Here is a 13671-nt window from a genome sequence, read left to right on the forward strand (position 1 = left end):
ACTAGCATGGTGAATTCACCAGATCCCATTCAATAAAGTGATCGCTTTGCTATAATGTGATCCAGCTGTAAACTGATGCAAGCCGCCTGGGAGAGATGCGCTTTTATTGGAGCTTCTGGAAATAGTTAGAGGATGTACAGTATGTTACACATTGTCTAAACTTTGCAGGTGCCAGGCTTGACGTGTTCAAGTGCTTGCAAGCAGCTCAAAGGGGTTTTCTGTTTAACTAACTGGTTTTACACATTACTGGTTTATTAGCTACAGATTTTTTTTTTGGTACAACAGCTTGCAGGCTGTCATGTCTAATGTAAAGCTCTGCTCTGAATCACCCTGGAAGTCTGAACTTGCACAAATGAAACAATGAAACAGGGATGTAGGAACAGCTTCGGGGCATCTTGCTCTTTTGAAGGTGTAATTTTTTATTTTTTTTCTTAATCTCATCAAAGAAAATCAAAGGAATAATGCCAGAAAAATACACACACCTGGACAAAAAACAAAAAACAAAATACCTGCTTTCACAAAGCTGCAGGATTTTACTGTGCAACAAAGGTTTTATAAAAAAAAAGAGAATTTTCCAAAAGCTATGATGCATCAGTATTTAAACAGAACAAAAAAATAAATAAAATAAATTATAACACGTATTGATTAGAAATATTTAGACTTTTTAAAAGAATTAACTAAAATGATTTATGAAAAGAAAAATATACAGTATGCAGTCTGTTAGGCTATTATAAATATGTTGATAATAAAAATGTAAAATACAATTTAAAAAGACAGTTTCCCAGTTAAGTTTAAAAAGAATTGTAAAAAGTTAGCTTACCTTAAGCTGTAGACCTTTGAAGATTTGCTTAATTTAAAATCCTATAGTGGAAATTTAATGGACCCTTTTCGGAAATAAAAAATAAAGCAATTTATAATACAGATATTAATATATATCTATATTAAAAAAAAAAAAAAAAAGTTTCTCCCTATATTATAAAATTATTGCCTGAAATGTATTTTTCAAATGTTAGGTTTGATTCTAGACAATCAAACTGCTGCTGCTAGGGAGCAGGGAAGAGCAGGAGAGGAGAAAGAAAGCCCTTCTCTTTTGTCAGCAGACAGAATGTGGTCAGCTTTTAGTCATTCTTAGTGCTTTTATACAGCCTCCTCTGCTCTGCTCTGCTCTCCTCTGCTCTGCTCTCCTCCTCGCTGAGCACTCAGGTTTGGCAGGGTCCTTGTAATGGGATGCCTTTGGGCTGACTCGCTCCCAATCCGCTGGTGTGTTTAAGCAGCCACTCCGTGGTGCTGGCTTTTGGTAGAGGAACAGAGAATAAAAAGAGCATTAGCATACCATTTAAGGGGCTGAGGAAGAAAAGGGCTGTGTGAGGCTGAAAGGAGTTAGAGGTGAGTGTGTGACTCTATCTAAAAGGGGACAAATAGAGAAGCCCCTGTTCCACTGCACTGTGCTGCTGCCAGTGTGTTCTTGAGATATGTTACTATTAGGTATTGCCAGCAATCCAGTAGAATATATAAATCTATGTAGAATATTTTGGCAGCATTTGTTTATTTATTTTCCCTGGTTGTGATCTTGCCCGTTGGCTCGAGGTCGTGTCGGGTATCTGGTTTGTATTGTTTGTTTTATAAAGGGCATGCTTTGCCTTGAATACATGGTTTGTCTTTCTTTCTTCCAAGGCAATTGAACTTCTGTGTGTTCTTTGCAAACTGTAGGGGAGAATATATAATTACATTAACATACCTCAACGTTCAGGACACTAATGAAACTTCTTGTACAGCAAGTTCATTTTAAAAACGAGAAAAATATTAGTCACTTATTTTCTTTGTCTTCTTATTTTTTCATACCAGATTTATTTATTTATTTATTTTATTAACAGATCTAACTTTTATACTGTCGAAGACACTTGAAAGAGTTTGCATGACTTCAACAGCACCTTTCACTGCCAACGCCATCCCGGAGTGCTTTCCAAAAAGAAACACTTATAAACAAAGACTGAGTGCTAAAAATGACAAACTTGCTGCATCAGACAAAAGCAAGCCTTGAGTCGAGGTTTACAAATGCCCAGTGAACCTTAATAGTGGGAGTCTGACCTTCACCTGAATCTACATCAGACACAGGATGAGGCTGTGTGATATACACAAAACAAGCCACTGTTTGTTTAATGGCGATCTGGCCCCCAGACAATAATATTTAGATTCTTGTATCTCCATAGTAACCAGTAACTTCCCTTCAGCTCCTCCAGTAACTTATTGGTTAGGAGGAGCGATTTTCTGAAGATCATAAACAAACGCCACTGGACGACACAGAGGCTGATGGGATTCAGCACGCAACCCTCCGGTACGGTGAGGCTTGCCTGCATGGAAAAAGTGATGGCAACCCAGAAACGGAAATAAAAAATAAAAACTGAAGCGCCCATCCGTTCTCCAACAAACCTTTCTATTGAAAAAGAAAAATAAAGAAAATTCTTAACAAACAAACTGTTCATGCGCTAAGGACATTTCCAGTTGATTCTTATCCCAATCGCCTATTAAGTACAATAAGGATGCCGGATATCACTTCTTTTTTTTTTTTTTGACGGGTCCTCATCATGCACCATGATGGGCTGATCATGTATGTCTGCCTGTCTGCCTGTCTGTCTGTCTGTCTGTCTGTCTGCCTGTCTGTCTGTCCGTCTGTCCGTGTGTCTGTCTGTCTGTCTGTCTGTCACACTCTACTGTACACGCGGAGCACGATAACTGTCTTTATTTGGCACCAATCTGCATCAGGCGCTTTACCATGCACTCCTAGACTCCTATAGACGTTTCTGATTGCATCTGGGTATAATCTGTTACACTGTGGATTTAATGCAGATATCTGAACCCTTTCAAGCGCTGTGCGTTTACTGCACAATTATGTGTGCACTGGTTCTTACTTGTGGAGAGAAAGTCAAAGATTTTAATGACTGTGTTCACAGGTTTGACAATAATCTTGGACTACCTTACCTAAGGTACGGTAACCTTAGAGTCCAAGATTCTGGGAAACCAGACATAAGTTTTGGTTTTTTTTTAACAAATATACAGAAACTTGGCCACTAGATTTACTTGGAAAGCCATCATATAAACAGAGAATAAAATGTGTGAAAAAGAAACCATGGGACAAACAAAGTCCAGAGTCCAGCGTAAGAATGAATCGATAATATACAGCTCAAAGGAAGCGTCTCTGACTCTCGCCAGCAGTGAATTACTGGATCCCGGTTGTTTGCACATCTGTTTTATGATTCAGGTTTATGCCTGTCTCTGTGAAAATCAACGAACTGTTACAGATGTAAGCACAGTTACTCTTCCTTATGAAATCTACCTCTGCACTGTATCACTGACACAACGCAGCAAACCACCAGGACTGCCGGGAGCAGATTCAATTTGTAGAACTAATGTAATGTACATGCAGCTGTCCTTTACATTGGAGCTTTGATTTATTTAAAGTACGGTACCATTTATTAGGGAATGATACTAAATTTAACTTTGACGTAAGTAAAAAAAAAAAAAAAAAAAAGCAAGAAAATGTATTTTTTATTTTAATTCAATCAATCATTCTTAATATCTGTCCTTATTAAAGTTTCCCCTAGTAAAAGCATAGCTAAGAACTGTACCGAATAGCAAGGTATGGGAAGCATATTAATTGACGTGGCAAACCAGGATAAACTATGGTAGTGAATACATAGTATAGGCATGGGAAAAGCATGATGGAAAACTGCAGAAAGACTGTGTCAAGAGTTATAAAGGAGTACTTCTACTATCCTGTTCACTGAATTAACACACAAAAAAATAGAGAGACAGACAGAGACAGAGCGAGAGAGAGACACACAGAGAGAGAGAGAGACACAGAGAGAGAGAGAGAGAGAGAGAGAGAGAGAGAGAGAGAGAGAGAGAGAGAGAGAGAGAGAGAGTGAGAGCAAGCAAAGCAGTAGGCTCTCGCCAAAGCCATGATTGAGGCAAAGAGACCTGATTATCTGCCTTGTGCCTCAGAGCGATCGCGCTTGCCAAGTGTGTACAAAGAAGAGCAAGTATGACAGACACAGGGAGAGGAAGTGACCTAGAAACCATGTTTACCTTATTCAAAATAAATTAGCAGGTAATACTGCCGGCCTGCTCTGGATTTGCATTACCCTGCATGAATTATGCAGCAGCCAATGATGTGCAGAGAGGGATCTTGAACGCAAAGGCTGCCCCACCAAGCCAAAGCGTGGCATGGGTCCAAACACGATGTGTCGAGGTGTGATAACCACCATGGGGCACTGGTGTGGAATGAAAAGGGACGTCCCCCCACTCCCCCACCCCCCCACTACCACAACAGAACCCATTCTCCTGCTGCGTGAGTGCCAGAACTAGCACATTCCCCCTGCAGATTTACAAACGAATACATTAATACATGAATATGTTTAATAGAAATTTGCATGTTAAAAAAAAACAAAAAAACATTATATCTGGGTTTGCAGGCAAACACAGTGCCTTCCAACTGGCTTAAAGGAGAAGCAGCTCTGCAAGCTGATCTGCCTCAGGTATTGTCATGTGAAAGAGTGCATTGATAAATGAGGCAGCCTGTGGTGGAACGTACTTACTCCACAAAACCAAATATTTTTACATCAAAATCAATGTTGGTGCGGCTCTTGTTTTGCCATGTTTTACGCCTGCACGGGAAACAGCTGGAATTCTGAAGCCGGATGAAATACTGCCCCCTTCCCCAACACCTGGGGCTTCACAAGGTTCCTGCATTGAACTCTTCTCAGAAGACCACCTTTCTGAAACATTCTTCAGTGTCCAAACAGCTGTTAGACAGACGGCCCCAGCATACTGCATGCTGATCATCCTAAGTGTCAGTGTTTTCAGCACTCGCCCAGGGCAAAGCGCACACACACACACACACACACACACACACACACACACAGACGGATTGCAGGCTTAGTTCAGTGGCTAAATAAAATAACCTCTTTCCCTCCTGATGTTGAGTAACAGTGAAAGTATGGACAAGGTGGAAGCTGGGTGAGAACTCCTGACCTCAGATGAGCATCTTAACCACTAAGCAAAAGAACAAAGCACGGTGTGGTTATGGAGCTTTTAACCTCATCTCACTTGCGACGGGTCCAAATCTGTAACAACACTGCTTGAGTTCGGCTGCAAGCTTTATTCTAGATACAGTATCACTAATCTAATTTTACCACTAGTATGTATGTGCAGCTTACCAGGAATCACATGTGTGTAAACTGGATTTCCGCTCAAAACAGAATCTTTTGGATCAAAGCACAGGGAGCCAAGCCCAGTCTTAGATTAGTGATTTTACGGACGACTGCCTGACCTCAGGAATGCAAGCTGGCAATGTATTGTTTAGCCCCAGATGCACATTTCCCAGTCCTAGCTTGTCACAAATGGAATGAGACCAGGTGGAATTTCACAAAAGAAACAAAGCTGGTAATCTGAGCCATGGATATGGAATATATGAAAATCTGAATCTTTGGGCATTGGCTGCTGTGCCAGATTGAGCAAGTCTAGGTGTAGCACAATTATTTGCAGAACACACGTCGTTCTAAATACAAAATATATACGACAAATGCTTTGGTTTATTATGGTGTTTCTCTTTCATCTCTCATATAGTTGCAATGTATTCAGAGGTAAGCCTCGTGTCAAAAAGGATGTGCTGAAAAAGAAAATGTTCAAAATGATTGGCTTCTTATTCAAAAAGCCCAATTTCAGCCATGAAAAAGCCAGTCAATGCTGGTTAAAAGGAAACACTGGAGATCTCCTCACTTTTAAATTCTGCATAGTGTGTTATGTTGTCTACAAGGAAAAACTATTTCCCACCCCCCCAATAACAATGACTAATTCACTGCATTAGGATTGCCCAGTCTGCCCAGGGATTGCTGTAGATCCAGTGTCCTGTGCAGAGTCACCTAGACCACACACATTGAGCCTTTTATTCTGAACAGAAGACCTGAAAAAGACAATGGAAGCCTTCCCAGTTTTACAGTGAAATTATGACCGGAACCTTTTATCCCTCCTATGAATGTCACTGTGCCGTTGCTTGTGTATATGCATTAGCATTGTTAACACATGCATACTGGGGATTGTTACAGCCAGGTCCTTTAAGAAGATGCTCAGCTCTATGCCAGTCTCACTACAAACCGTGCAGGAGAAGTGTTACAGAGCTTTGTAGCACCGCTAATGACGTGCGCCTTTTCAGTGAGATTTCATTCAATATATACATATATATAGTTTAACTGCAAAAGCGCAGCCCGCCAGCAGCACAGCGCCGCAATGCAACAGTGACAACAAAACTGCAAACCAGCGATTTTTTTCTCATCAAAAGGCTTTGGGGTTCCTTGAGCCGGAGGGTTTCGTTTGATTAAAAGGGAGCCAAGCGAAGCCAACAAGCCTCTTCATTTATTTTCATACCATTACATCATGCTGTATTAAACAGTCGTGCATAAATATTTATGCAGCACTCCGTATCCTTTCTCCATGTCGAATGCACACCGCAAACAAACAGACCTCAGTGATGCACACATAACCAAATCAGTGGTTTTTCTCCATGAGTGACTAATAACAGACCTCTTCAGTGATATGATCTTCCTGTGAAAATAACTACAGTTCTGACTCGTTGTTAAATAAAGGGCTTGATCCAGGAGCTTCAGCGGGCCACTGGGAATTGAGTTTAATTACTACAGATGACCGCAAAACCACACACATTAAAAACATATTTACTAGTATATTCCACTTTACTTTGCAATATTTATATATATAACATCATGACAGTCTACAGATAGAAGGCTCTATTTTTATTGCATTTAATTCCGGGTCTAGAATAAACAGACACTTATCACCATGGTTACAATCTGATAAACAGAGGTAAAATAAATAAATAAACGATACAGTGTAAATCAGTGGTCTCCTATAACAACACAGGTGTTAATAAGACTGAAGGTTTCAAGCAGCCCCCCTTTTAATCAGCCCTACATACACTGTATCCACAGTCTGGGAGTGGTCCCAGGTACCTGCTGAAGAAGTGAAAGGCCTTCAGAGTGTTGTTGAAAAGCTTTTCATCTCCAGGGAGGACAGAAACGGATCCTTTGTGTTGCCACCACCAGCACTAAATACTTTTTTTCTTTTTATGCTGACCTAAGCAGCACCTGAACTCTACTGACTCTACAGAATTTTTTTTGTTGTGGAAAGCATTGTGATACAGATCGTTTTATAGATAGTTTATACAAGCAAACCGTATTGTCATTGAGCCCTTATGTCTTGCAGATTTTCTCTTACTAATAAAAACAAAAGATTTATTTTTTTTTTTTCTGCCAGCGTCTTAGCTCTTAATGTTTCTGAATCTGCTAAAAAAAAAAAAAAAAAAAAAAAAAAAACGCTGAAATGACAAATCCTTGTTACAGGGAAGAGAAGCGGGCAAGAGTGTTAATAATGACGGTAACACATCGAGGCGTACGCTTCATAAGAAATCCAATTTCAGTTATGGATCGCCCCTGTAATAAAACGAGAGGACTGGTGACATTTTAAGTCTGCAGCAATTTAATGTGTTTTTTATCTGCTGTTTGAGGCGGCTGCCGTGGTATTGCTGAAATCACATTCTCAGTCAAGAAAGTGGTTAGGGCTTATTTCTTCTTTTTTTTCAAAGAAACGGAAAGACAGGTTCATCCACAAGCGGTGTTATCAGATCACCGCGCTGCACCTTTGGGACTCCTGTTCTTGTCACACGGGATTAATACCTCATTTCCTTGTGCTCTTTAATGCATTCCCTGGCACATAGAGATGGGATGGGAAAAGTTAAGGGCCAAAGCTGAACACACCAGTAACCCAGTGGACCTGCCGATGGTTGACATAGCAGTGAGCGGCTTCAGAACAGAGGACGTCATGACTGGGGTCATTGCATTGCTGTTACCATGGATGTATTTGTGAAACGAGGGGTCCTGGAAAGGCTAAACAGCAGGGTGGTGTAACCTAACCCTAACCCTAGCCCTAACCTTATATCACACCAGTGGTTCTAGTAAATACATGACCATGCTATCGTTTCTATCCCTTTTGCAAACGCCTGCCAAAGACAGAAGCGATCGTTTTCATAAACTGTCTGGAAGCAATGGCGGTTTTGTTAGGGAAAGATCTCTTTCATTTTTCAGTACAGACTTCTACTGAAACATCCTTAAGGAGCTTTGATAAAGCGAGATTATTTCTGACTATGTCACCAAGACCCCACTACAACTATAGTGGCAACAGAGCCCAATGATGAACCAACATGTACAGGAAGAGCCCCCTTTATCTTAAATCTCATCTCCCAGCCAGCATTAATTATCCAGGATTCTAAACTCAAGACCAGAGTTTTCTCCTGGGCAGTGTTATCCCAGTATGTCTGTCTCCACTTTCTCTCAGACCCTCATTCTAGTTCTCATGTCATCTCTGTGTTTATGCCACAATGTACTTGGAATACAGCAAGACCACGAGGCCAACGGACCTCATTCCTCAGGGATGAGGGAGAGGCATTATTCCCGGAGAAGACTACACGCTCGCAGGCTGCCAAATCACTCATAGACCAGATATCAAACCATCGGAGCCTTACACAAACAGAGGAGGGCTGATTGATGCAGGGAATGTGTCTGCTTGCAGTGCGCAGTTGTAATTTACCAACATGTAAGCCACCCACAAACTGGTTGTAAAGTACACGGCAAAAAAACAAAAAAAAAATACCAAAATAACACAAATTGCGATGGGAAATGGAATTCAAAGTGCCGAAGCACAACAGATGAAACAGCTCAGAGGGAAAGAAAGATCCAACATTAATCCTTCAGTTAGCAATCAGACGGATATCCTAAACACACAGTGTAATAAAACAAGTAAAATAAACAAGCTTGTCAAGAAGAATCCTGGATTCCCCCTATTTGTTAATCTGAATTTCCTTTCCTTTAAAGAAAACCCCTCTAATTGAACACAGAGCAGAAGCTTGCATGGTCACAGCCCAGCAGTCTATATGGATGCAGAACAATCAGCTGCCACAGTAAGCCTATTGTGCTTACAATTCCTAGTAATAAACCTGCGAATGACTGGCGGCATGATGCCAGGTCACCCGTCGACAATGCAGGGCTCACAAAATAAACCTCAAAGTATCATTAGAGGCATATTATGGTATTACCTCTCTTTTACATTTATTTCATATTTTTCATGAAAGAAGCCTACTGTCAGTATGCTAGAAATAGCTGAAAAGCACATGAGAAGCAGTGTTTTAAAAATAATTTCCACATCTAATATAAATCCCATGTCTTTGGATAGAGTGTTTAAAGTGGTTAGTGTTTTAAAAGCATGTGTACAAAAGGGATAGTTTGGGGTTTTTAAAAATGCAATATTCTTTATGCAATGTATTTAACAAAGCTTGTTATAATTTGTGGTGTTTGTAAATTAAAACTTCTAAGTTTTACCTTACAGACACTGCTATTGCTGCATTTCACCCCACTTCTCTGCTCTTTAGAATGACATAGCCATGCTTTTCTGCACTATATAATGCAAAGCAATTCGCTGTTGTCTCCTCTTGATATTGTGCTTCGAATGAAATGTAAAACCAAGGTCTTATTGTAAGTGACTCTTCAGCAGCAGCGGCTGTTGGTGCATAGTTCACCCCCTAGTCTCTATAAGTTGCTTTGGATAAAAGCTTCTGCAGAAAGACTAATTAATTAATAATAATACTGGCCTTGAAATTAATTAACTCAAGGGAGCCCAGTGAAAGCAGAGAGGGAGTGAGAGAGGAGAAAACAAGAACACAAATCTCAAACAGCTGTGACTGACAGTATGTGTAACACAACATATATTCCAGGGCGACCAAGGTTGAGAGAAGGTCAGAAGAATTCCAGAAAGTAGACACCGCTGAAAATATAATACCCAAACTGAACAGCAAACATGAGGAGTGAGGCAGCCTGGTGTTCTTTGGTCTATATTCATATTAGAACCTTAGAGGATCTCAGTCTAAGACAATCATTTGAATCCAATCATTAATCACATCTCTACTCAAAAAAAGCAGGTGCATTGATGCTCCAGGTTATGGAACATTGATGATAAATGTATAAAAAAAGAATATGACATTTTGCCGTCAATTAGTGCCTTCCTGGCTGTCCACTGGACAGTGCTGAGGCAAGTGTTTCTGTTTTCTTCCTCAGCATCCACCTGTTCTATACCTAGTTAGTCTGTAGCATGACAGAGTTAACGTGGCTGTAAATCAATGAAGCTTGCAACATATTTCTGTAATTGCTGATATGCACTCTCTACAGCCCAGAATACCTGTCAGTCCTGTAGATCACCAGTTACTCAGAACTCCTCAGAACTCCTTACTTTCGGACCTGTTCTGTCGCTTGCTGTATAAACCACAAGTGGCTGACCGCAGCCCGTTCAATCCCCCCGTCTGTTTTGAAAAAGAGACCCGAAAGGGAGGAATCAATTCAAGAAGGGGAGGATCTGAGGTCCATTCAGGCAAGCTGGCTCAGTTATCGTATCAATGTTGAAAGGAAAACCTCCAGCCCTGGTCCCTTGAAGGCAGAACCAGCTCCGATTCCTACCTTCAGGTGTGGCTCAGTAGCCTTGACAACGAGGACTGTGAGCCAGAAAGGAAAACGATGAGCCAGATGGAAGTTTTCTAAAACCTCTTCCAATGGAAACCCCACGAAAGCTCTTCTTTTTCCAGGAATCCTCTGTTTCTGTTCCTCCCTGCCACGGCTGTGTCAGTTTCTGAATGATCTGCCAACAGCAAGGTGCTATTATGGTGGTTTAATAAAAAATATAAAAAAGAAAACAAGTATTTACTAAGCAACTACTATGTAAATACACAGTAATTAGAGACACAATGTAAAGGCTTATAGAAAACAGGAATGATAACTAACTTACTCTCCTTGCTTTAAGAAACTAGTGAGGAAAGCAAGGGCAAGAGAAAACGTTTCTAACTGCTTCTAATTTTAGAAGAAAACGGAGACAAACTTTGCACTCGCTTCAAACCTGATATCCAAGGCTATCGGTTTCTCATCCTTCTCTTACAACGCTTCCTGTGTGCTCTCACCAGCGTGCTTATCTCTCCAGCTGCTGACCCATATCTCTTTACCTTTCATCTTCAACAGTACCATCTATATCACTGAACCGGCGCGGACAGGGCAGGGCATAGCGCTGCACTCACAAGCATGATTTAGGAGAGCGCCAGACACTCGCTCACCTTTTCATAGAGGAAATGCTACCCCAGTCTGCTCTGCTTTGATCCCTTCACTCAATACATTCCTAGAAAGAAGTGCTTAATGAAATTGCAGTGTCAGACTCTGATACATTAACATACCATCTTCACCCTTTTGTGCCCGGTGAACATATTTCTATCCATACAGTATCCCCTCCCCATCTCATTACTGAACCTACCAATGCAACACAATGGATTCCTTAGCTCACACTAGATGGCAACGTCAAGCATAACTGCTCCCTCTTATCTAGTGGACTTGTGGCTCAGATAGGTTACATACTCCCAATGTCTAGTTTTTACAGGCTGTGTATATGATCATGCAGGAGAACTTAGCCAAGGCATTTAAGGGTTTAAGTGAAACACAGAGAAACTGCGACATCACAATGCAAGTTTGCAGCGCACAGGTTTTGACTAAATCAAACGGGACCTTTCTTTTAGGTAAAGACAAACCAAGACATATCAGGAGGGTATAATGACAGGCCGACTACACCACTTTCTGCGGAACTTCAGCTAAAGCAGGTCTCAGGGAAGGTACTGTAATGCATCAGACTGCAATGTAGGACGTTGTCAGTTTAAGTGTTAGCAGCCTGTATTACTTACTGCTGCTACCATGCAGCGCTGTTCAATCTAATCTCACAAACAGGAACGTTTTTTTTTTCATTTCTAAATTAGAAGGATAATGAATGTAGTTGCTTCAGACATCACCCCTGATACAAGACACTACATCAAACATTCTGACGAGAATCTTAACAAAGCCCTAACGCCACCCTTCCTCTGATGCAGGCCTTTTTGCATAAACTCCTGTTCTATCAGAATGACATCATCGAGGAAGTCTTCCGCCGCACGCTTTCCTTCTAAGCAGTAACGATGGCACCAGGAAAACCATTCTGAAGAGTAACAGCTGCAGTAGAACAGCACAGTCCAGGACGTAGGAGGGGATGACGAGCCAGGAATGCGCGCCCGGGAGGAAAAACAAAAGCCACCATCGCCAATACAAAGAGAGAGAAAGGAATCTCCTACATTCCTGCATTTGTGAGCCTCCTGCACTCGGAACATTAAGCAGAGCCTTCAGAGATTAAACATGAACAAATATGGGAATGTCCTTGCTGGAGAGCAGCAGCTCAGGATACCAACGGGGTGCCTAGTGGAGTGCAGGGAGACAAGAACAGGGAATGAAGCTATCCTGGTATTAAGACACCCCTGCTCTTCCACAGAAACATAATAAAGAATCTCTTGTCTACACAAAGCAGAAAGCAGACGTGATCTACAAACTCCGGCATTTACAAATCCAAAGGATGGATAGATACTTAAGAAAATTAAACACAAGCGTTCATTTACCGTGTAAATAACAGTGAAAAGAGACCATAACCTTGACTGAAGTTAAAACAACATGCATCACCTTTGATTACTGTTACCACTGTTGTGCAGTGCAAACTGGCCCACTGCACATTTATATAGGTCAATTTACAATTTTTAACCATTCTTTACCGTACCTATCTGTAATTTATCATCTATAACATAACGCAATTTAGAAATACTAAATGAAACTTAATTCAATGCTTAGACTGGAAATCTTTTTAAATGTATTCGGTTTATCTGCGACTGACCAATATTTCACTGCATATCACAGTAAACTTCTTACCCGAACACACAATTGAGAGACACAAGACTCTATAATGATGTAATGAATCTTATGAAGTCAGCTCACGGTTGGTTTAATAAAGCTTTAATCAGTCTCTGATACAGGTTTGCAGCATCTGGCCCATGTGGGGTGAGCAGCATTCAGGCTCAATCTCCTATTAGATGGAATGCATGAGCTCAGCTTTGCCTAATTAAGATCCAAAACATCTCTTTCAGTTATGAAAAAATCAACCAGGCACTCTGGAAAGATTTCCCCATTCGGCATTTAAAGTGGAAATATAGAAAGTATTTATGATTTTAGTTGGATTGGTTGTTGGCTACGCGTTCGGTTCTAAATGCTTTCAATGGAAATTGGATTGCAAACATATGTAGCAATTAAGAAAAAAAATATATATATATTATTGTAAGTTTCCTACCCAAAGACTTTAATGTTTCACTGTTGACCCAGAGAGTACAAAACAAGACAAAGTGCAAGACTGGGCAATGCATATTAAACAGCACTACAGAATGTTATATTTTTCACAAACAATGCACTGTAAGAAAACAATTGCATATGATGTGAACTTATTTCTGTAAACACATGTAAAGCACCAGTGATTTTAAAGACAACCGTGTTTAGATCCACTATGGTTTGGATGAATTGAAGAGACCCCGTGGCCTCAATTTTTGATAAACACCAAATTTGGCAACGCTATGCGCAATAGTGCAGGCATAAAAACTCTGCGAAGCCTGGTACCAAAATCACTTCACAGAGCAGACTGAGTGAATCAGTAGCAGCTCAAAACCAGGCACTAACGACA

At 40.7% G+C, this 13671-nt stretch overlaps 1 protein-coding gene across 4 annotated transcripts in view; it reads right to left on the reverse strand.

The window, feature by feature from the left end:
• The window catches only part of LOC121306733 (tenascin-like), a 44485-nt gene extending 43518 nt beyond the window's left edge, over window positions 1-967 (reverse strand). For all 4 annotated transcript variants that reach the window (XM_041238636.1, XM_041238635.1, XM_041238634.1 and 1 more), the window contains exon 1: window positions 821-967. The gene's annotated coding sequence lies outside the window, so the exon portion shown is untranslated. The remainder of the gene's footprint in view (window positions 1-820) is intronic.
• Between the last annotated feature and the right edge of the window lie 12704 nt (window positions 968-13671).

This window comes from Polyodon spathula, chromosome 49, assembly GCF_017654505.1.
Source record: "Polyodon spathula isolate WHYD16114869_AA chromosome 49, ASM1765450v1, whole genome shotgun sequence".
NCBI lineage: Eukaryota > Metazoa > Chordata > Actinopteri > Acipenseriformes > Polyodontidae > Polyodon > Polyodon spathula.